Below are 23,331 nucleotides of genomic sequence, written 5' to 3'. Positions count from 1 at the left end.
AGCATCCGCAGTAGCTTTTAGTTTTTTGTTTTTAGTTCATTCCATTGATGGTCTTCTTCTTGTAGATATACATGTACTTCTATTTCTTCTCGCTATTTCATTTTCAGTCTCTGGTGTTCTGGTAAATCATGCACTCCATGGTGCTGATAATGGGGCAACAATTTCCTCCCATCGGAGGGGAAGAGCGGGAGCCAATTAAGGCCCGCCCAGCGTGACGTGCGCCAGCAAGCGCTATGCGCGCCCGCCAAACTGACAATCTAAATGACGCAGGGTGACGTCGGGACGCACGCCCGACATCACCCCGCGTCATTTTACACATCGGTGAGTGGGCCCCGCCCCCGCTCGCTGACCAGAAGATGCTGGCCATCATTTCTGATTTGACTTTCATGATACTCATCCTCCTTCTCCCTTCCTCTCTCTATATTTGTTGCTTTGAGACATTGCATAAATGTGTGTGGAAGAACATGAGTTTGAGTCCGTCATCATCTTCCCATCAGAAGTTCTGACAGAACCAAATCATTCTGTAGTGATGTGGAACGGTAGCTCAACAATGCTAAGTTGATATCATCATTTTTCTTCAACAAAGCTTTTACCATTCTTACACCCCTTTCCATTAGCTTGTGGTTATCCGGGTAAACTAGCTGTGTGGACAAATCCATAGCGTTCAGTGAACTTCCTAAAACATTCCTTTGCAAATTGCGGACCGTTGTCTGAAATTATAAGATCTAGACTGCCATTTGTGGCAAAAAATTCTTTCAGTGATTTAATGACTGCTTCTGAGGTCAGACCATGAAGATGTTGGACCTCAATCCATCTGAAGTAATCGTCAGCAACTATGAGGAATGTCTTCTCCTTGACCTCCAGAAGATCCATTACGAGACATTCCCATGGTCTGGATGGAAATGAAATTAAAATAACTGACAGAGCACTGTGAGTTCGGGACCTCGATCAACAACATGTTAAGAGACCGATTAGCGTGTGGGATTAACGAAGACACCATTCTAAAAACAGTTGCTGTTAGAAACAAATTTAGACTTCTGCAAGGTGCTGGAGTTGCCGTTCACAATGGAAATCGCAGTCAGGGACTCAGGAGAAATCAAGGGAGCACAAAATGGCGCCATTCTTCACGTCCGGAGGGAGGCACCGGCTAGAAGTGGCGCAGAAAGGCAGGAAACAACCGCCATTAACAGACCAGCAAAAAGCAATGGCTTAACGGATAAAAACCACATTAATAATAGCAGAATTAGAACCAGGCAGCCTACAAATAAAGGACAATTTAAAAGAACGGATTGCTTCCCTTGCCATCGAAATGGGCACATTATGCGATATTGCAGAGAAAGATTGAGGCCAAAGTTCAAACAAAAAGACAGAATTCGTGAAATTTATATAATGGAGGAGTCAGAAGAAACAGAGTCAAATATTTACTCCCTACAATTTAAAAATGTGTAAAACAGAGCTAATATACGTGACAGTAGAAGTCAACAGAAAACCCCTTCGAATGAAGGTGGACACAGGCGCATCAACGACAGACACAGGGGAACACACATTTAAGTATCTGAACGAAGGAGGCCACTCGCTAAAGCTGGAAAACTCAGATGCCAGGCTAAAGACATATACTGGCAAAAACATACAAGTAAAAGGTACGTGCAAGGTTCCAGTACAATATAGAAGCCAGTCTGCTAACCTACCCCATGGTGGTAGCAGGTGGGTCTAACTCTACATGGTCGAAACTGGCCTAAGGGAAAAAATTGGAGTTGCCTGAGATTTTCCAACTCAGAATGAAAGACCTACAAGAATGATTAAATATGCCCTTGTATTTAGGCAAGAGCTCGGGAAGATTCAGGGACTGCAAGCCAAAATCCAACTAGATCCTGGAGCAACCCCCAGATATTTGATGGCAAGGCCAGTCCCCTATGCATTACAAGAAAAAGTGGATATTGAATTAGACAGGCTGGAAAGGTCGGGAGTCTTACGACCTGTACATTTTTCTGTTTGGGCAGCGCCCATAGTTACAGTTTTAAAGCCTGACCAGAGTGTGCGAATGTGCAGGCACTACAACCTGACCATTAACAAAGTGGCCAGACTTGATAGGCACCCTCTACCAAAAAGTGATGAATTGTACTCCAAGCTGTCGGGGGATCCACATATATGAAACTCAACATGAGCCACACTTACCAGCAAGTCAAGCTAGAAAAGACCTCTCAGGATTTTGTGACTATCTACACACATAGGGGGTTATACCAGTATATTGGGTTACCCTTTGGTGTACCCAACGCACAATGGAAAATTTACTCCAAGGTCTACCCCATGTGGTGGATTATTTCGATGATGTCCTAGTAACAGGACTAACTGATGAAGAATGCCTGGCTAACTTGGAAGAGGGATTGAAGCGTTTCTCACAAGCCAGAGTACGCTCGATAAAGGAAAAATGTATCTTCCAAGCAGAAGAAGTGATTTACCTGGGCCACAGGGTCAACTCGCTGGGCCTTCACCCATTGGAAGACAAGGTGAGAGCTATTCGTGAGGTGCTAGCCCCGAAAAATGCTACAGAACTCAAACCCTCCTTGGGAATGGTTAACTACTACGGTTGTTTTCTCCCAAATTTGTCAACAGTACTGGCTCCATTATACGGGTTAATCAAGAAAAACCACAGGTGGACTTGGCAAGCCCCAGAACAACAGGCTTTTACAGCAGTAAAGCAGTTACTACATTCATCAGCCCTGTTGGTACATTTCAACCCAAAGGAAGAATTGATTTTAACCTGCGATCCTGTACTCCCCTACCAGGAGGCAGATGGCTCCAAACAGCCCATTAGCTACGTTTCAAGAACACAGTGAGGCTTATCCATCATATTTGGCGTTAAGAAATTCCACCAATACATCCATGGTCGCCACTTCACCATTGTATCCGACCACAAGCCACTACTAGGCTTGTTTGGGGAAGATAATGCAAAACAATTGCCTCAGCACACATGGAAAGGTGGGCACTGATTCTAACTGCTTACGAATATGCTTTTATCCACAGGCTGGGAAGCCAGATTGCCAATGCTGATGCACTGAGCCAATTAACCCCCCACCCACCCCCCCACCCGCCCCCTGCTGAAGGACAGCTCCCATCCCTCAAGAACTTGTCTTGTTATTAAATTTTCTGGGTTCATCAGCAGTGAATGCCAAACAGATCAGAAAATGGAAAGACCAAGATCCAATTTTGTCTCACATCAGGGAACAAGTCTTGCAGGGATGGTCTAATGAGCCAAAATCGGACGAAATGAAGCCCTATTTTAACAGGGGATAGGAGCTCACCTGCCAGGATGGCATCTTACTATGGGGAGCGAGAGTCATTGTGCCTCCCAGAGGAAGACAACCATTACTGATAGAATTGCATTGCGCTCACCCCTGCATTTCCGGAATGAAAATGTTGGTGTGCAGCTACTTATGGTGGCCAGGGATGGACACTGAGATCGAAAACATGATCAAGAGCTGCATGCAGTGCCAACAGGTGCAGAACTTGCCTCCTTCTGCTTCACTGCATCCTTGGGAATAGCCAGGGAGGCCATGGATCCACCTCCACGTTGACTACACGGGACCTTTTTGGGCACAATGTTCCTCTTATTTATCGACTCCCAGTCCAAATGGATGGATGTATACGAGGTGCGATCACCCACATCTGCCACCACCATATTCAGATTGTGTCAGAGTTTCTAGATGCACGGTTTACCAGAGGTAATAGTATCTGACAATGGAACGGCATTCACCAGCTGGGAGTTCCAAAGATTTACAACTCTCAACAGTATAACACGTCAAGATCTCGCCATACCACCCTGCATCCAATGGGTTGGCCGAGAGGGCACTCCAGGCCTTCAAGGCTGGAATGAAAAAACTAGAGGGGGACTCTATAGCAACAAAATTATCATGCTTCCTTCTCAGCTACAGAACCACGCCACATACGACCACCGGTATTGCCCATGCAGAGTTAATAATGAAGAGATGTCACAGGACACAGTTAAGTCTCAAAAGGCCAAATTTAGGGGGAGGGTAGAGAGAAGTCAAGAGGCCCCCAGAAAAATGAACACGATTAGCACAGTCATGAAAGGAATTTCACTGTAGGAGAAGCTGTTGAAGAACTTTGGAGATGGGCTCAAAAGTCTATCAGGTAAAGTCAGTGCAGTGACAGGACCCCTGTACTACCATATATCCTGTTAAAGGTCAGATAATCAGGAGACATATAGCTCACCTCAGGAAACGGGAAACAGATCCACAAGAAAAGGTGCGCCAAGCATTCCCTTTGGAGTCTACACCATAGGTAGAAGGAACTCCTCTTGCTTTGGAAGTACCTGCAGAACCCGTTGAGCCCGAGAGAGTTGAAGAGGAAAACTTGCAGGTTCCCACTGGGGAGCCTAGTGAAGAGATAACTCCTGAGAGGGAGGCCTCAGATAAACCATCCGAAGTCGTAGAACTATGACGGTCAACGCGTTTGAAAAAGCCTCCTGTGAGACTGAATTTGTAAATAGTTTATTTATGTAAATAGTTAATATGTTGTAAAATGTGCTTTCAAGTAAAGGGGGAGGGATGTGGTAATCTGAGGTGTAATACACCTTTAAGAGACTGTGAACAGATTGATCACGAGACTGTAAAACTCGAGAGATGTGAAGCGTGGTCAACCATGTTAATGTTAGTCCAGAGTAGGATCTGGCTGGAGAAGCAGACATCATGTTAGTGCTCTGTTGTTTGTCTAAATAAATAGTATGTGCTGCATTTCATATTGGTCTCTGCATCTGCCATATATTGCAATCAACTTGCCCGCCGACAGATAAGCATGCAACTGGTTCATGAGCAAAGCGACCCCATAGTCAAAACATAACAAGAACCCTCCCCCCACCTATTTAGTTTGAAGCCCTATCTATAGCCCTAGTTATTTGATTCACCAGGACACTGGTCCCAGCACAGTTCAAGTGAAGCCCATCCCACCGGAACAGCACCCTTCTACCCCAATACTGGTGCCTGTGCCCCATGAACTGAAACCCATTCCTCCCACATCAATCTTTGAACCACACATTTAACTCCTTGACTTTACCCTATGCCAATTTGCCCATGGTCCCAAGATTATTACTTTGGAGGTTCTGCTTTTTAATTTAGCTCTAACTGTTCAAATTATTTCAGCAGAGCCTCCTTTCTAGTCATATCAATGTCATTGATACCAGCATGGATGACGGCAACTGGACCCCTCTCCTCCCACTCCAAGTTCCTCTCCAGCCCTGAGGAGATGTCCTTAACCCTGGCACCAGGAAGGCAATACAGCCTTCGGGACTCACACTCACAGCTGCAGAAAACAATATCTATCCCCCTAATTATACTGTCCTCTACCACCACTAAGTTCCTATTTCCTCCCCCCACTTGAATGTCTCCCTACCATGGTGCCATGGTCAGTTCGTTCATCCTCCCTGCGTTCCCTACTCTAGTCCACACAGCTTGCAAGAACCTCGTAACTGTTGGACAGTTGCAGGGGCTGAGGCTCCTCAAACACTACCCCCTGGGCCCCTATACCTGCCTCACCTGCAGTCACACCCTCCTGTCCCTGATCACTGACCAAATTTGAATTACCTAATCTGAGGGGTATGACCACCTCCTGGTGCAAAGTGTCCAGGTAACTTTCCCCCTCCCTGATGTGACGCAATATCTGCAGCTCGGACTCCAGCTCCTTAACTCGGACCTGAAGTTCCTCGAGCTGCAAACACTTACTACAGATGTGTTTGCTCTGGATCACGTTGGTGTTCAGCAGCCGCCACATGCTGCAGCAGCAACACATCACCCATCCTGCCGTCGTTATCATATTTTATTTAATTGACTAATTAATTACTCTAGTATCACTGCTCTTTAAACTTGAAGAATCCCCCGCTATTTACACTTTATTATAATTTTTTTACACACCAACATCGATCTTATACTTAACAAGCTATTTTTAAGAAAAAGAGAAAAAAAGAAAAAAGATTAGAGACCTAAACCCAAACTAAAGACCTTGCTTTTACTTTCAAGACTAGAAATACTCACCAATCCTACTCACTAATCAGCTGCTCTCCGTGCACTTTAATGGTGTTTCATCTCTCTCTCCGCACTCTTTAATGGCCTCTCACTTTTCTCACACTCTCTCGCTGTTAAAGGCCACGCTGCTCCTCTTGCTCTCTCACTGTTAAGGGCCCCGCTGCTCCTCTCACACTCTCTCACTGTTAATGGCCCCGCTGCTCCTCTCACTCTCTCACTGTTAATGGCCCCACTGCTCCTCTCGCACTCTCTCACTGTTAATGGCCCCACTGCTCCTCTCGCACTCTCTCACTGTTAATGGCCACGCTGCTTCAGCACCTACCCCTTCAGGAGCACAGCATCACTGGTCACAGATGCTGACAAAATGGGGGCCATCCCCACCTTAAAGGTGCTGAGAGCACACAGGGGGAATGAAGGAACTCTGTGATGCCTGCCACAACATTCTGACAGCAATAACGAGCACCGGTGAGGTGCAGGCATCACTATTGGTTTACATGGACTGTGTACTTCCTGTGTGCATTAGAGTATAAGATAGCTTTTGTAACTTGTGTTATCCTCGCAAATTTGTATAATCTGCAAAGGCATAGTTGTGGGTGAAGGAGTATTGTAATGTAGTTCATCTTTTCTCGTTGAATAAATTTTTTTTTGTTAAAAGTTCACCAGCTGTGACTCTGTTCAGTAGCTACTCTCCACGTATCTAAACAAGCAAATAAAAGTTAGGATCTATCAAGCTGGGTTCCACTCTGGGATCAGGCTTGTCCAGGGGTAACCTCAGCTGGGATAGTAACACTCACTCCTGCCTGCCTTGTTAGGGTCGGATGAGATGAAGAATGAAATGGACCTGGGGATAAGGACAGTTGGAATCCATGTGGGCTAAGTCGGAGATGTAGACAGTCGCTGAGGAAGGAAATATGGCCGTGAAAGCGAGTTTTGGTAACGGATCCTCTCATCTGCCTCCAGTATTCTCCCTCTACCTAGGCTCCTCCCTCTGGCCTTTTACCTGCTCTTGATCTTTTCGTTGAGAACTGTCAACATGACATTGGCCATCTTAATTTCTCTGCTCCTCTAACCCACTCTGATACATCTCCTTCTGAACTTGTCGCTCTCCGTTCTCTCAGTTCTAACCCTGACTTTGCTATCAAGCCTGCTGACAAGGGCGATACTGCAGTTGTCTGGTGTACTGACCTCTACCTCACAGAGGCTGAATGCCAATTCTCAGACATTTCTTCCTACCTCCCCTGGACCATGACCCCACGACCGAACATCAAGCCATTGTTTCCAGGGCTGTCACTGACCTCATCTCCTCTGGAGATCTTCCCTCCACAGCTTCCAACCTCATAGTCTCCCAACCCCAAACAGCCAGCTTCTACCTCCTTCCCAAAATCCTCAAACAGGACTGTCCTGGTAGACCCATCGTGTCAGCCTGTTCCTACCCCCTGGAACTCATTTCTTCCTATCGTGACCCCATTCTCTCTCCCCTTGTCCAGTCTCTTCCCATCTACATTTGCAATTTCTCGGATGCCATATGTCACATCAACAATTTCCAGTTCCCTGGCCCTAACCGCCTCCTCTTCACTGTAGACATCCAGTCCCTCTACACCTCCATTCCCCACCAGGATGGTCTGAGGCCTTTCTGCTTCTTCCTTGAACAGAGGCCCGAACAATCCCCATCCACCACCACTCTCCTCCACCTGGTTGAACTTGTTCTCTCACTGAACAATTTCTCCTTTAACTTGTCTCACTTCTTCCAAATTAAAGGTCTGGCTATGGGTATCTGTATGGTCCCCATTATGCCTGCCTTTTTATGGTGTATGTGGAATATTCTTTGTTCCAGTCCTACTCAGGCCCCTTCCCACAAATCTTTTTTTGTACATCGATGACTGTTTCAGTGTTGCTTCATGCTCTCGCCTGGACCTGGAAAAATTTATACATTTTGTTTCCAATTTCCACCCCATTTCCTATCTTCGTATGCTCCATCTCCAACACTTCTCTTCCCTTCTTTGACCTCTCTGTCTCCATTTCTACCTCAACTACAGCTCCTCAAACCCTGCTTCACCCCATCCCATTCTCCCAGTTCCTCCACCTCTGTCACATCTGTTCTGATGATGCTACCTTCCAAAACAGCGCTTCTGACACGCCTTCCTTTTTCCTTAACTGGGGGTTTCCCTCCACTGTAGTTGACAGGGCCCTCAAACTGTCTGACCCATCTCCCAGACCTCTGCCCTCACCACTTCCCCTCCCTCCCGAACCATGATAGGTTCACCCTTGTCCTCACTTTTCACCCGACCATCTTCCACATTCAAACGATCATCCTCCGCCATTTACACCAACTCCAGCATGATGCCACCACCAAACACATCTTCCCCTCACCCCACTTGTCAGCATTCCATAGGGACTGTTCCCTCTGTGACACCCTGGTCCACTCCTCCATTACCCCCCAACTCCTTATCCCCTTCCCACGGCATCTCCTCATGTAATCACAGAACCTTGCCCTTTACCTCCTCCCTGGGGGTTGGTTAGCTCAGTTGGCTGGATGGCTGGTTTGTAATGCAGAGTGATGCCAACAATGCAGGTTCAATTCCCGTATCAGCTGAAGTCATTCAAGACTTCTCAACCTTGCCCCTTGCCTGAGGTGTGGTGACTCTCTGGTTAAACTCACCACCAGTCATCTCCCTCTAATGAAAGAGCACCCTATGGCCCTTCACCTCCTCCTGCCTCAATGTCCAAGGCCCTAAGCGCTCCTCCTTTCAGGTGAAGCCGCATTTCACTTGTGCCTCCTTCAATTTGATCTACAGCATTCGCTGCTCCCAATGCAGTCTTCTCTACATTGGGGAGGCTAAATGCAGACTGGATGACCACATTGTGGAACACCTTCACACAGTCTGCAAGCATGACTGGGGAGGCAGTGGCGTAGTGGTATTGCCGTTGGACTGGGGACCTGGGTTTGAATCCCACCATGGAGTTAAAAGGTGACCATGAAACCATTTCTGATTGTCATTATAAACCCATCTGGTTCACTAATGTACTTTGGGGAAGGAAACCAGCTGCTGGCCTACATGTGACTCCAGACCCACAGCAAGGTGGTTGACTCTTAAAAAAAAATGTCCTCTGAACAACGGCAATTAGGGATGGGCAATAAATGCCGGCCCAGCCAACTACGCCCATGAATGAATTTAAAAAAAGACCTTCCTATCACTTGTCATTTCAACTCACCATCTTGCTCTCATGCCCAAATGTTCCAATTGAGCCTCATCTTTCACTTAGGCACTTTACAGCCTTATGGACTTAACATTGAGTTTAAGAGCTTCAGACCATAAACTCTCTCCTCCATTTTGACCCCTTTTTTTCCTCCAACCCCCCCAACAGGGCCATCTGACACTTGTTCTTATGTTCTGCTTTCACAAAGCACTGACCCTTGTTCTGCTGTTAACACATTCTGCTATTTTACCTTTATGCCACTATCAGCACCTTCTTTAGTCTTTAACGCTACCATTAACACTTCCCTGGACTTGTATCCATGACATCTTTGCCAAATCTCTCCTCAGCTCCCACCTATCCCTGACCTTCTATTTTGCCCCACCTGCTCCACCCCGTCTTCAACAGTATAAAACCAATCACATTTCTACCTCTCTTTAGCTCTGAAGGAGAGTTGTACCGACTCAAAATGTTAACTCTGTTTTTCTCTCACCACAGGTGATGCCAGGCCTGCTGAGTTTTTCCGGCATTTTCTGTTTTTATTTCGGATTTCCAGCATCCACAGTATTTTGCTGCTTTTCTTGCATCTGTCCTGATGAGCATAAGATGAAAAGCTTTGGTGGCATGCCCCTATTCTTTCAGCAGAACAGAGGCTGTGTATATATGAGTTTTCTTGAAGGTATATACAGCTTGTATTGGAAAATTATAGAATCAAAATAATACAGCACAGAAGGAGGGCATTCAGTCCATTGTGCCTGTGCCAGCACTTTGAAAGAACTATCTAATTAGTCCCACTCCACTGGTCTTTCCCCATAGCCCAGAAAATGTTTCCTTTTCAAGTAAAAATTCAGTTCCCTTTTGAGAGTTACTATTGAATCTGCTTACACCATCCTTTCAGGCAGCACACTCCAGATCATAACAACTCGCTGCATAAAAAAGTTCTCTTCATCTCCCCTCTGATTCTTACATCCACTATCTTAAACCTGTTTCCTTGCTTCCTGACCCCTGTTGGCAGGAGAAACAGTTTCTCCCTATTCACACTATTAAAACCCTTGAAAATTTTGAGCAAATATTGACTCAGGCAGTTGAACTTGGTACTTTGTTAAGCTGTCAGCATGGATCAAGGAGCCACCATATATGCAGAACACAAGATATCAACCCCTGTTCTCCCCGGGATCGAGACAGTAAATTGATCGACAGCCTGCTTGCTTATATAAAGTTCACTTTCAATCACAGATGTTCGGGTACAGTTCAATCTTTCAGAGGGAACTGTAGGCAGGGCTTGGCATTCTAATCCCAAGTACAGTACAGTGTGCATCTTGGCAGGGGAAATACTCATTTCATATTCCCTTTATAATCAGGCAAAATCCCACTCTACATTTTGTTTGATATCTAGCTAATTCTCTCATCATGAGTTTTGGTCTTCCTATTAAAAAAAAACCCTTTCAAAAATTTCACTATGCTCTTTTCTCTCTCCAGCTTATTTAAGCTTCAGTTCATATTATCATTCAGCACAACTATCCATTTTAGTTATCAAAATGATGGTTCAAGGTGCATTTTAATTCATTTACGCTGTTTCATCATCAACATAAGACTCTGGTTTCTTAATGGCCGACATTAATTTGAAAACATTTCATCACAAGAATCAAAAATTATAAATTGCTTATTGGTGAAATGAAAATAATGCTAAAGAATGAAAGTGCATTCTCATTTTCTATCCAACTAGCATTTACAGTCATTGGTTCTCACTGTCCCCATCCTTAAACATGGTCACATTGGACTTTTAATTGCAAGAATTTGGTAAACTCAGGATGGGGTTGAATTTCCTCCAGGTTCTGCCAGGAGAGCCATTTCCTAGGTTAGCACAAGGATTCTCCAAATCCAAAAGGAGGTGTAAAGAGAGACTTCGGAATAGGAGTTTGTTTCCCTCAGAAGGGAAGACTGAGATCAGATCTCATTGAGGTCTTCAAGATCTTTCAGGGTAATGACAAGTCAAACTCTGGGAAGCTGTTTATTATAAGATGATGAGAATGAGGAGCAGGAGTTGGCCCTTCGAGGCTGCTCTGCTCTTTAATAAGATCATGTCAGATCTGATTGTGGCCTTTCTTGCACTATCCTGCCTACCCCACATAACCCTTGACTCCCATGCTAATCAAAAATCAGCTACAACACCGGCATCTACACAGCTATGTGGAAAATTACCTAGGTATGTCCTGTACACAAAAAGCAGGACAAATCCAACCCGACCAATTACCGCCCCATCAGCCTACTCTCGATCATCAGTAAAGTGATGGAAGGGGTCATCAACAGTGCTATCATGCGGCACTTGCTTAGCAATAACCTGCTCACTGATGCCCAGTTTGGGTTCCGCCAGGGCCATTCAGCTCCTGACCTCATTACAGCCTTCATTTAAACATGGACAAAAGAGCTAAACTCCTGAGGTGAGGTGAGAGTAACTGCCCTTGACATCAAGGTAGCATTTGACCGAGTTTGGCATCAATGAGCCCTAGTAAAACTGGAGTCAATGGGAATCAGGGGGAAAACTCTCTGCTAGCTGGAGTCATACCTAGAACAAAGGAAAACGGTTGTGGTTGTTGGGGGTCAATCATCTCAGCTCCAGGACATCACTGCAGGAGTTCCTCGGGGCAGTGTCCTCGGCCCAACCATCTTCAACTGCTTCATCAATGACCTTCCTTCTAACATAAGATCAGGAGTGGGGATGTTCGCTGATGATTGCACAATGATCAATGCCATTCACGACTCCTCATATACTGAAGCAGTCCATTTCCAAATGCAGCAAGACTCGGACAATATCCAGGCTTGGGTTGACATGTGGCAAGTACATTCGCTCCACACAAGTGTCAGGCAATGACCATCTCCAACAAGAGAAAATCCAGCCATTGCCCTTTGATGTTCAATGGCATTACCATCATTGAATCCCCCGCTATCAACATCCTTGGAGTTACCATTGACCAGAAACAGAACTGGACTAGCCATATAAATACTGTGACTACAAGAGAAGGTCAGGGGCTAGGAATCCTGTGACAAGTAACTTACCTCCTGACTCCCCAAAACCTGTCCACCATCTACAAGGCACAAGTCAGGAGGAGGATGGAATACTTCCCGCTTGCCTGGATGAGTGCAGCTCCAACAACACTCAAGAAGCTTGACACCATCAAGGACAAAGTAGCCCGCTTGATTGGCACCACATCCACAAACATTCACTCCCTCCACCACTGACACACAGTAGCAGCAGTGTGTACCACCTACAAGATGCACTACAAGAAGTCACCAAAGCTCCTTAGACAGTACGTTCCAAACCCATGACCATTACCATCTAGAGGGACAAGGGCAGCAGATAGATGGGAACACCACCACCTGGAAGTTCCCCTCCAAGTTACTCACCATCCTGACTTGGAAATATATTGCTGTTCCTTCACTGTCGCTGGGTCAAAATCCTGGAACTCCCTTCCTAACAGCACTGTAGATGTACCTACACCACATGGACTGCAACAGTTCAAGAAGGCAGCTCACCACCACCTTCTCAAGGGCAACTAGGGATGGGCAATAAATGTTGGCCCAGCCAGCGAAGCCCACATCCCGTGAATGAATTTTATTTTTTAATTTTAAATTTTAAAAAATCTAACTCTATATTCAATGTCCCAGCCTCCACTGCTCTCTGTGGAAGAGAACTTCAAAGATTAATGACTATCTAAGAGAAGAATTTACTTCTCATCTCTGTCTTAAATGGGAGACCCCTTATTTTTGAACAGTACCCCCTAGTTCTGGATTCCCCATAAGGGGAAAGATCCTCTCAGCATCTACGCTGTCAAGCCTCCCAAAGACTTATATGATTCAATAAGATTACCTCTTATTCTTCTAAACTCTAATGGGTAAAGGCTCAACCTGCTCAACCTTTCCTCATATACACAATGCTCTCGATGCAGTCTCAGCTGTAGCGAAACTTCTCTGCTATACTCCATATACTGCAATAAACAACAACATTCAATTTGCCTTCTTAATTACTTGCTGTGCCTGCATGCTAGCTTTTTGTACTTTATGTACAAGGACATCCAGATCACTCTGTACTGCAGCATTCTGCAGTCCCTCTCCATTTAAACAATTTTCTGCTTTTCTATTTATCTTGTCAAAGTGGACATCCTCACAATTTCCCATATTATACTCCATCTGCCAAATTTTTACCCATTCACTTAACACAACAAGAACACAAGAATTAGAACCAGGATTAGGCCATTTGACTCCTCCAGACTCCTCCGCCACTCATTAAGACCATGACCGATCCGATTGTGGCTTCAACTCCACTTTCCTGTCTTCCCCCATAAACCCTGACTCCTTGCTTATCGAAAACCTATCTAACTCAGCCTTGAATATAGTCAATAACCCAGCCTCCACTGCTCTCTGGGGAAGAGAATTCCACAGACTAATGACCCTCTGAGAGAGAAAAAAATCTCTTTATCTCAATCTTAAATGGGAAGCACCTAATCTTTAACCTATCTATATCCCTTGGCAGAGTCTTTGGGCGGAATTGTCCCAGATTTGCACTAAGGGAGGTAGTGGGCGGATGAAACGACGTTTTACCTGCTGGCCACGATGATGGGTTTTCACACCGTATCATCCCAAACCTGCCACATTATTTATGCATTGCAGGGAAACACGCTATTTCGATGCAGCCTATACCATCACCTCACTGCTTCATCACACCAGGCACCACATTTAAAGTACAACCGCGCTCAGTGCTTCCAGCCCAGGACTGCAGCAAAGAAGACATGGCCCTGAAAATCAAGAAGATTGCAGCCCTCAAGCGCCTTTTGGATGCTGTGGAGGCCCGCTGTGATGTCCTCTACCCCCGCTCTGGCAGCAGGAGAGGCAGCAACATTACCATTCTGGCTTGGTAGGCTATGGCAGTGGTGATCAGTATCAATGCTGCACAGAAGAGGTTGGCCATCCAATGCAGATAGAGGATGAATTATCTCTTCCATGCAGCCAGGGTACGGCAACCATCTCATCACTCTAAACTCACACGCTCAAGCCCATCGCACATTCACTGGCATCTCACTCACTGCCAGCTCAAGGGACACCACCACCCATTCTCACACACACATACCCTCATATGTCCATCTGGCCTCATCTCCTCTGGAGACTGCCTCCTCAGCCCTCACCATCTTGAGGCCACTTGCACAGATCAACATGTGCCCCCACACACACCCTGGGATACCCTCCTTCCCCAGTACAGCCCTCGCCCTGCAGCCTCTTCCATTGCCTGAGCCCACTTCTCCCCCTTCCCCAAACAAGGCCTTGTCCTGCAGCCGTTGAAAAGCCGCCCACATGTGGCTGATCGGGTAGGTAGAGACCTGCCCGTGATCCCCACTAAAAGTGATGTGGTGCTGTCTGTGAAGCCTGGCGCTGATGACTGCGAGTGCTGACCAAAGCAAGATGGGTAAACAAACCTTGAAGTCCCGAGCGAAGTGCAGCCTGACAACTGCATGCCTTATAAGTGCTGTTGTGAAACACGTCGGTATGTTTTCCCACCGAAATGGGTGGACGATCCAGTGGGGGGTGGGGTGGATGATCCCAGCGGGCTGGCCTTAGAATGATATGCAGATGTATTACAATGAGATTCCTGACATCCAATGATGGGAAACGCAGCCCGCCATCAGCGGGCAGAGCGGGTGATCGCAAACTGGTTTCACAATGTCGTCAAAACAATTTTTGGCCTTCACAGAATGGCGGAATCACACAACCGAGCACTCCCGAAGTCAGCAGGCATGGAAAATCCCGGCCCTTGGGTGGAATCCCTCACTCCTGCCAGCTGTGGGAATCGTGGCGGGCAGTGGAGCAAGATTTGGTGGGAGGCCAAAAATCGGTTTCCCAACATCGGAAAATTAGTTTGGAATCTTGTTCTCCCAACTTTCATGGTGGGTTAAAGGTGGGTCAAGTGTCCCACAGAGCAATGTCAGGAATCCCATTTGCATCTCATGAATGCTCATTAAAAACCCAACATCGAAATCTTGTCCCCTCTTCCAAATCTAGTGTTCTGCCAGTGGGAATTTCTCGACTGTACATAAGTGGCGGGTGCACCTGGTGAGGTTGACTTCCTTCCTAGACTTTCAGGTCAGTAGATGCTGCTTTCACCTTCCTTTCACACCATCACTGACTGATATCAGCTGCATGTCACAGGCGCTGCCCAAGGTTAGGCACAAGGCAGGGGTACACCAAGCCAGAACAAAGGGTGGAGGATGGAGGGGTCAGGGGGTAAAATAGAAGAATGGAAGAGTGAATGGCTGTCCAGGTGCCGTTCAAATATGGCACCCGGACGTTGGAGCCTATGAGGTGGCGGCAGGGCAGGCCACTTCCTGCCCACCCCGCCACAAGATTCGATGTGCTCCTTGTGGCTGCATAATTAACAAGCTGAACAGCGGAAGGTCTTGCGCGTTCAGCCGTCCCACTCTCCAGCAGAAGTCATTCTGATTTTCGCCTCTGCCACCGGACTGAGTCCCCAGAACGGAAAATTCTGCCCTTTGTATCCTCCTCACAACTTGCTTTCCTACCTATCTCCGTAGTGTCAACAAATTTGGCTGCAATACAGTTGCTGCCTCCTTCCAAGTCATTAAAATAGATGTAAGTAGTTGACACCCCATCACTGATCCCTAGCACTCCACTGGTTACATTTTACCAACTTGAAAATGGCCCATTTATCATGGCCCTCTTTTTTCTGTTAGATAGCCAATCCTCTATCTATGCTAATATATCACTACCAATACCATGAGCTCTTATCTGTGCATTAACTTTTTATGTGGCGCTTTATTGAATGCCTTTTGGAAATCCAAATACAGTTCTTCTTTATTCTTTCACAGGATGTGGGCATCGCTGGCTAGGACAGTATTTATTGCCCATCCCTAATTGCCCTTGAGACTACATCGACTTTAAACACCCTGCTATGACCTTCTCATGAATTCTAATAAATTTGTTAAATACGATATCCCTTTCACAAAACCATGTTGACTCTGCCTGACTGTATTATGCTGTTCTAAATGCCCTACTACTATCTCCTTAATAATGAATTCTAGTATTTCCCCAATGACATATGTTAAACTAACTAGCCTATAGTTTACTGCTTTCTGCCTCCCTCCTTTCTTGAATTGAGGTGATGCATTGATGGCTTTCTATCCGCTGGGACCTTTCCAGAATCTATGGAGCTTTTGGAAGATTACAACCGATGCATCTATTATCTCTGCAACCACATCTTTTACGACCCTAGGATGCAGGTTATCAGATCCATCATGAATTCATAAATGGCAGTAAGGGAGTCTGGGATGAAGCTCAGAAGATGGAAGATGATTGGACAGGTCAGAAGTAACTATTTCACACAGAGAATGGTGAACATTTATGAGGAATAGTGAAGAGTGGAAAAAAAATCAATCAAATTGTGCTCAATTGCTCTAATGATGTCTACTACAAGTGTGAATGTGCTGAGGATAGAATAAGGTAGGTTCAGCTGACTTTTACCAGTGTTGAAAATATCTAGTCCAAGGTTCATGTGGTTTAGAATATACTTTTTAGTTTTAGAATTTAACTTTTAGTTTCAAGAATTAAAATTTTAAATATAGAAAATGGAGTAAATGCAACGTAAACAAGCTGAGAGGTTTTACACTTAAAAGGTCGGAATAGAAGAGATAGAGATATAAAACCCCAGAGGGAGGAGGGGGGAGCTGGGCCCTCAATAGAAGGCCTTGCCTTCAGAGACCACTTCTCCTACCTCCACCTCGGCCAGCAACAGTATCTGAGGTGGCTATGCTTCACCAAGGAGGTAGTCACTGAACTGTGCCACCTTCTTGAACCAGAACTTTGCCCCAGAGCCGGGCGAGGGTGGCACTGCGAGTGACCATCAATTTCAATGCCTTTCAGGCTGAAGCCAGTGACACCAACCAAAATCTCCCAGTTTTCCATGCAGGTCAGAGAGGCCCTGTACTCAGGAGAGGGGACTCCATTGCCTTCTCGCCAGAGAGATGAAGGAGGAGCGGACACGTGGCTTTGCCAGTGTAGCATGATTCTCAACAGTGCAGGGAGCCATCTCCTGCATGTGTGTGGCTCTGCAGACACTACATTTCAATGGAGGAGATGTACTGGAACAGCAAAGGGTCCCACTCCCTTAGTGTGCAGGTGGTCTAGGCTATCATGGTGAATGCTCACTATCCTGGCAGCAGCCACAATGCATTAGCCTGCACCAGTCAGCTGTTCCCACCATCTTCAAGCCATCATGATGAACCAGAGGATGGCTGAGCAGTGACAAGGGCTACCCAGTGTACACATGCCTTATTTGCACTCCACCACCGACCACACACGCACAGCGCTCCTGCAGTAAGAGTCATGCTGCAACCAGGGATGTTATGGGACAAAAAGCTAAAAGCTACTGCGGATGCTGGAAATCCAAAACAAAATAAAAACAGAATTACCTGGAAAAACTCAGCAAGTCTGGCAGCATCGGCGGAGAAGAAATCAGTCAACGTTTCGAGCCCTCATGGCCCTTCAGCAGAACTGAAGCATAGTTTCAACAAGGGAGAAATATAAATTGGTTTAAGGTGGGTGGGGGGGAAGAGACACATTGAGGGTGTGGTGTGAGCAGATAATCAAAAGATGTCAGAGACAAAAGGGTCAAAGAGGTGTTGAAGGTGGTGGTCTTTGTCTGAGAAAAGTGCTAATTAAGAATGCAAGACAGGATATTCAAAGTACAGCTCTAGTGGGGGTGGGGTGGAAAGACTAAAGGTTTTAGTTTTAGATTTAAAAATAATGGAAATAGGTGGGGAAAGAAGAATCTATATAAATTATTGAAAAAAAAGGCGGGTGGGGGGGGAAAAGAAACGGGGTGGGGATGGGGGGAGGGGGGTTTAAGATCTAAAGTTGTTGAATTCAATATTCAGCCCAGAAGGCTGTAAAGTGCCTAGTCGGAAGATGAGGTGCTGTTCCTCCAGTTTGCGTTGGGCTTCACTGGAACAATGCAGCAAGCCAAGGACAGACATGTGGGCAAGAGAACAGGGTGGAGTGTTAAAATGGCAAGCGACAGGGAGGTTTGGGTCTTTCTTGCGGACAGACCGCAGGTGTTCCGCAAAACGGTCGCCCAGTTTGCGTTTGGTCTCTCCAATACATTTTGGAGAGACCAAACGCAAACTGGGCGACCGTTTTGCGGAACACCTGCGGTCTGTCCGCAAGAAAGACCCAAACCTCCCTGTCGCTTGCCATTTTAACACTCCACCCTGTTCTCTTGCCCACATGTCTGTCCTTGGCTTGCTGCATTGTTCCAGTGAAGCCCAACGCAAACTGGAGGAACAGCACCTCATCTTCCGACTAGGCACTTTACAGCCTTCTGGGCTGAATATTGAATTCAACAACTTTAGATCTTAAACCCCCCTCCCCCCATCCCCACCCCGTTTCTTTTCCCCCCCCACCCGCCTTTTTTTTCAATAATTTATATAGATTCTTCTTTCCCCACCTATTTCCATTATTTTTAAATCTAAAACTAAAACCTTTAGTCTTTCCACCCCACCCCCACTAGAGCTGTACTTTGAATATCCTGTCTTGCATTCTTAATTAGCACTTTTCTCAGACAAAGACCACCACCTTCAACACCTCTTTGACCCTTTTGTCTCTGACATCTTTTGATTATCTGCTCACACCACACCCTCAATGTGTCTCTTCCCCCCCACCCACCTTAAACCAATTTATATTTCTCCCTTGTTGAAACTATGCTTCAGTTCTGCTGAAGGGCCATGAGGGCTCGAAACGTTGATTGATTTCTTCTCCGCCGATGCTGCCAGACTTGCTGAGTTTTTCCAGGTAATTCTGTTTTTATTATGTTATGGGACATATCATCAAAGCCCTGAAACAATGGTTTCACTGCCCGGACTGCTCTTGACAAGCCCTCCAATAGTTGTCAAGAGTTGTCTCGTGAGTTGTAGTGATCTTCTACATCGTCCATAACCTCACAACCTTGAGGGCATAGCCCTTGCCACCAGACCTTTAGCAGCCTTTAGCAGGAGGAAGAGGAGGAGGAGGAGGGGTCAAGGAAATCATCACTCTGGACAGGCTATCTGTCTGTGTCTCATCAGGTTCCGATTTCCCTGAAAAAAATCCCCACATCGCCATTGCTCCACCCTTCTCCACTCTTCCATCCATCTGTTACAGATCATCACAGTGACCTTCTGGCCAAAAATCTTGGGGAAAAAGAGACTTCAAAATAACCATTCCAAATCAACTTTATCCAACAACACTTCCAATAATATAAGCAAAACTGAACTCAATAAGTCCTCACTTAAAGTAGTGGTTTCATTCCTGACAATCGCGACTTTAAGTGAAACGACCTTAAGAGAATCGTAGGTTCCCATAGGAATCAATGTTAAAGCCAGAGTTAGGTTGTTTCAGCCATTTCTCACCCAGAAAGATCAATGTACTAGTTGAAATTCTGTACCAGACAAGTGCGGCACCGTGCATTCGTAGCTCAAATAACTTGCAAAATAAAATACATCAGCAAATATTTTAAAAAATATACTCACCATGCAGGTACAGGTACTGTATTCACTCTTGCACTTCCCATTACTTTCTGCCTTGCAGCTGCCTTTGCCTGGCCTAGTGCTCCTATGTAGTGTTATCCCTGTGCCTACAGCTTGGCTGGCGGACAGCTGCTGACTCTCACTGGGGGAGACTGCAGATGGCCTTGCAGGACACCTTCAGCACCCATGTTGGCAATGGTATAAGCCTGCATGGCAACAAGCAGAGAACTTATGACCTCAGCCTGAGCTGCCACTGCAGCAACTCAAATGGAGGGTGGCTTCTGCCTGTGCTACAATGGAAGCTGAGACATCAGCCATCACACGCGGTATTACAAGTAAGTCTGCAAGTGCTATTATAGAGTTGGCCACCATTTCCATGCCGGAAAGGATGGGCTCCAAGCTCTGCGCAAAGCCCTGTGCCAAATTGGAGCCAGACTCCTCCATGCTCCTTGAGAGTGACAATAGGCTTTCCTGCAGGCCCACTAACGCACCAAACGTTTCGATGTGCAAGCCCATCAGCCTTTTCCTGTACACTGCCCCAGCAAAGTCTTCATCTGAGTCCTCTACAGCTGAATTTGTCTTGTGAACTCACCCTCTAGACAGATGGTGCACCCAGCTTTGCCATGTCACTCACCACCCACCTCTACCTTCAATGTAAGCACTGGACTGATATCTGAGCGGGTGGCTGTGAGTGTCATATCAGGTGATGGTGCTTCTTCATCAGATACCTGTTCTTGTTCTTCCCCTTCATCATCTGGCTGGCCAGGCAGAAGGTCTTGGATATCTGAAAACACCTGGAAACATAAATGCAGAAAGGGTGGGGGCGTGGGTGGGTGAAAACAAGAGGTGCTTGATGCACCATCTACAGATGGTATTTCATCCCAAGTTGTGAGATGAGGGTGAAGTGGGATCTGGGAAGGCCCATAAGGCAGGAACATAATGTCATCCTGGATGGCTCAGCAACACAGGTTGCAACAGCCTCAGTGATGGCCACCCCAATAATTCAGGACACCAGCTCCTCCAAGAGGCAGGATAGATGCATCCACGCCTGGTCCCCAGCTGGTTCTCTGCTGCTCCCTCCTGCAAGGGAGAAGGAAAAGTGTCAGTGAACATCTTGCAATGTGTTTGGGTCATAGCTGAATATTTGCCATTATGTAGAAGCTGCGAAATGTGCGTGTGAAACTTGCAGCGGTAGTAAGTGTCTGAGGGTCGGATGGAGCATATGAATGTTTGGCATGAGACCTGGCTGCTAGGAATTGTTGATAACGAGTGATGGAGGTGTAATGCATTGAGCAGGTTGCTGGTGAGGTTGGTAGGAGGTGGCATTTAAAGACGCTTTCACTGACCTTGACCATTCATGTGAGGTCATTAAACTTCTTTCTGCAGTACTGCATCCAGGTCCTCGGGGCCGGACTCTTTTCATTGAACTCTAAGGCCAAATGCTCCCACTCCCTTTTAAATAAATGCCTCCTAGCCCCTTGAGCTTTCTTCCTTGATCTGAGAAACACTTTCACAGTCATTTCCAATGCCTCCTACAGCCAGAATGCATCGCTCTGTAAGAGGTGCAGGCTGGCTTTAAGAAGTACAAGCTAGCTTTAGTCAGTGCTAGTTTCACACAAACCTGGGCCTAAACTGGGCATGCAGCCACTCAAGCATATGCTTAGCACTGGGCTGCACGCCACAATCATGGAGATGAGCAGGCAGCAAGAAATTTGTGTGCTACCTTGCACACTTCCATCAGGCATGGGGTAATCGCGCATCGCAATCGCCACATCCACTAACAGGCGTAATCCAATTTTATCTCAAAACATTATTTGAAAAAGAACAAGGGAAGATGGTGATGGTGTCTTGGCCTATATTTATCATACAGCCAACAATAATCAAATTAAATCATGTGGTCATTATCTCATTGGTATTTTTGGTACCTTTTTCCTACACTACTACAATGAATACACTTTAAAAGTTTTTCATAGTCTGTAAATTGCTTTGGGGTATCCCAAGGTTACAGAAGATGCTATATAAATGCAGCTTGTGGCATTGTGAATGGCAATTTCTACATTAGAAAGGAACAACTAGAAATCCCTCCAGTTTCAAATCCCATGCAACCTACAATTTTTAGCCACTGGGCAGTTTCTCACCAGAGACTGTTGAACAAATATCTATCAGCCATTACAAAGCAATGTTCCCAGAACTATATGATTTAAAGCTGTCTCTTGCTTACGAAACATAGCTCACACAATCAGAATAGAGCAACTTCTGTGATCCCAAGTCCTATTCAGATATAACCAAACTCATTTCAGAAACATGTAAACAAATATTATTCGTAAATTATTCCCATGATTGCTGTCAATTTGGTATTGTGCATCATTATCTTTGTTCTCCAGTTAGGCTCCACTATACAACCATTTTGCAATTTTTCTTCCTCGTTTCTCTTGGTCCAGATTCATTTTTTCTGACACACTATATTTAGGCATTTGTCAAGTATTTGTCTTGATCATACACATGTAAGTTACATGAAAACTGACTGGCCCCAAACTACTTGCAGTCTGTTCAGCACCATGACTTAGTAGAGGTGCGTAGCCATATAACGTGGAAGCGTGTATTCTTGCATTTTGTCATGCTACAAGTAATAAACTACAATAATCCCCTGTATTTGACAGAATATACTTCAAGTTTTTTTGCAAATAATCAGGTTCACTAGAGCATGTTACACAGCTGTCTAATTGTGCCACCCTTATAACCAATTGCTGCACTGAAGATTCAAAGACTTACTGCCTAAATCACCTGTAAACATTATTGTGAGCTTTTGTGGCAACTTGTGGAGACCGTCTCCAATGTTAAGCAAAGACCACATGTGAAGGATGCTCTTTGAAATACTGAATTTCATTCTTCAGGCTGGATATCAACTCAGGGAGGGAGCGAGGGGGCTGATTTCGCATCGGGAAATGGAGAAAAAGAGGTTTCCCAAAGGTCCCGCTGAACTTAACGGCAGGACTTGATTAGTATTTTTGGTTTCCACTTCCCAACCACAGGCAGGATGTTGGGCAGATAGGCCTTCAGCACCAGGCCACAGCTGAGAAGTGGAGAGGAAATGGGAAAGATCAGTCCCCTGGGGGTGGGGATGGGGAGGGGGTTAGGAAGATCAGATTACAGAGTCATGGAAGGTCAGAGAAGCCTGGACATGATGTGGGGGGGTCAGGGGGAGGTGGAGGAAGATCAGAGATTGGAGTCAAGAAAGACCAGGGAGGCCAGAGCAGAGGGTGATCATGATATGGAGCCTGGAGACACGAATCAGGGGATTGAAGGGTCAGGGAGGGCAGATCAGAAAGGATCAGGGGGGTGGGTAGGGGGTGTAGCTATGAGGCCTCACAGAGGACTGGAGGAGATTTGGAGGATAGAATAGTTGGGATAGTGGTTCAGCGGTAAGATTGGGAGGTTCATAGAGGAGATCAGGAGTGTCCAATCGGAGATGGGGTTGGTTGGGGTGGTGGAGTTGGTGAAGCAGATAAACTGGATCCAGAAGATAAATGGAA

General features: G+C 46.0%; 1 protein-coding gene across 2 annotated transcripts in view; it reads right to left on the bottom strand.

The window, feature by feature from the left end:
* oca2 (oculocutaneous albinism II) overlaps window positions 1–23,331 on the bottom strand; it is a 573,569-nt gene that overhangs the window by 272,937 nt on the left and 277,301 nt on the right. The gene's annotated exons all lie outside the window — the stretch shown is intronic.

This window comes from Cetorhinus maximus, chromosome 7, assembly GCF_964194155.1.
Source record: "Cetorhinus maximus chromosome 7, sCetMax3.hap1.1, whole genome shotgun sequence".
Taxonomy (NCBI): domain Eukaryota; kingdom Metazoa; phylum Chordata; class Chondrichthyes; order Lamniformes; family Cetorhinidae; genus Cetorhinus; species Cetorhinus maximus.
Note: the sequence above shows the minus strand (reverse complement) of the source record. Positions and strands in the feature narration are given on the sequence as shown.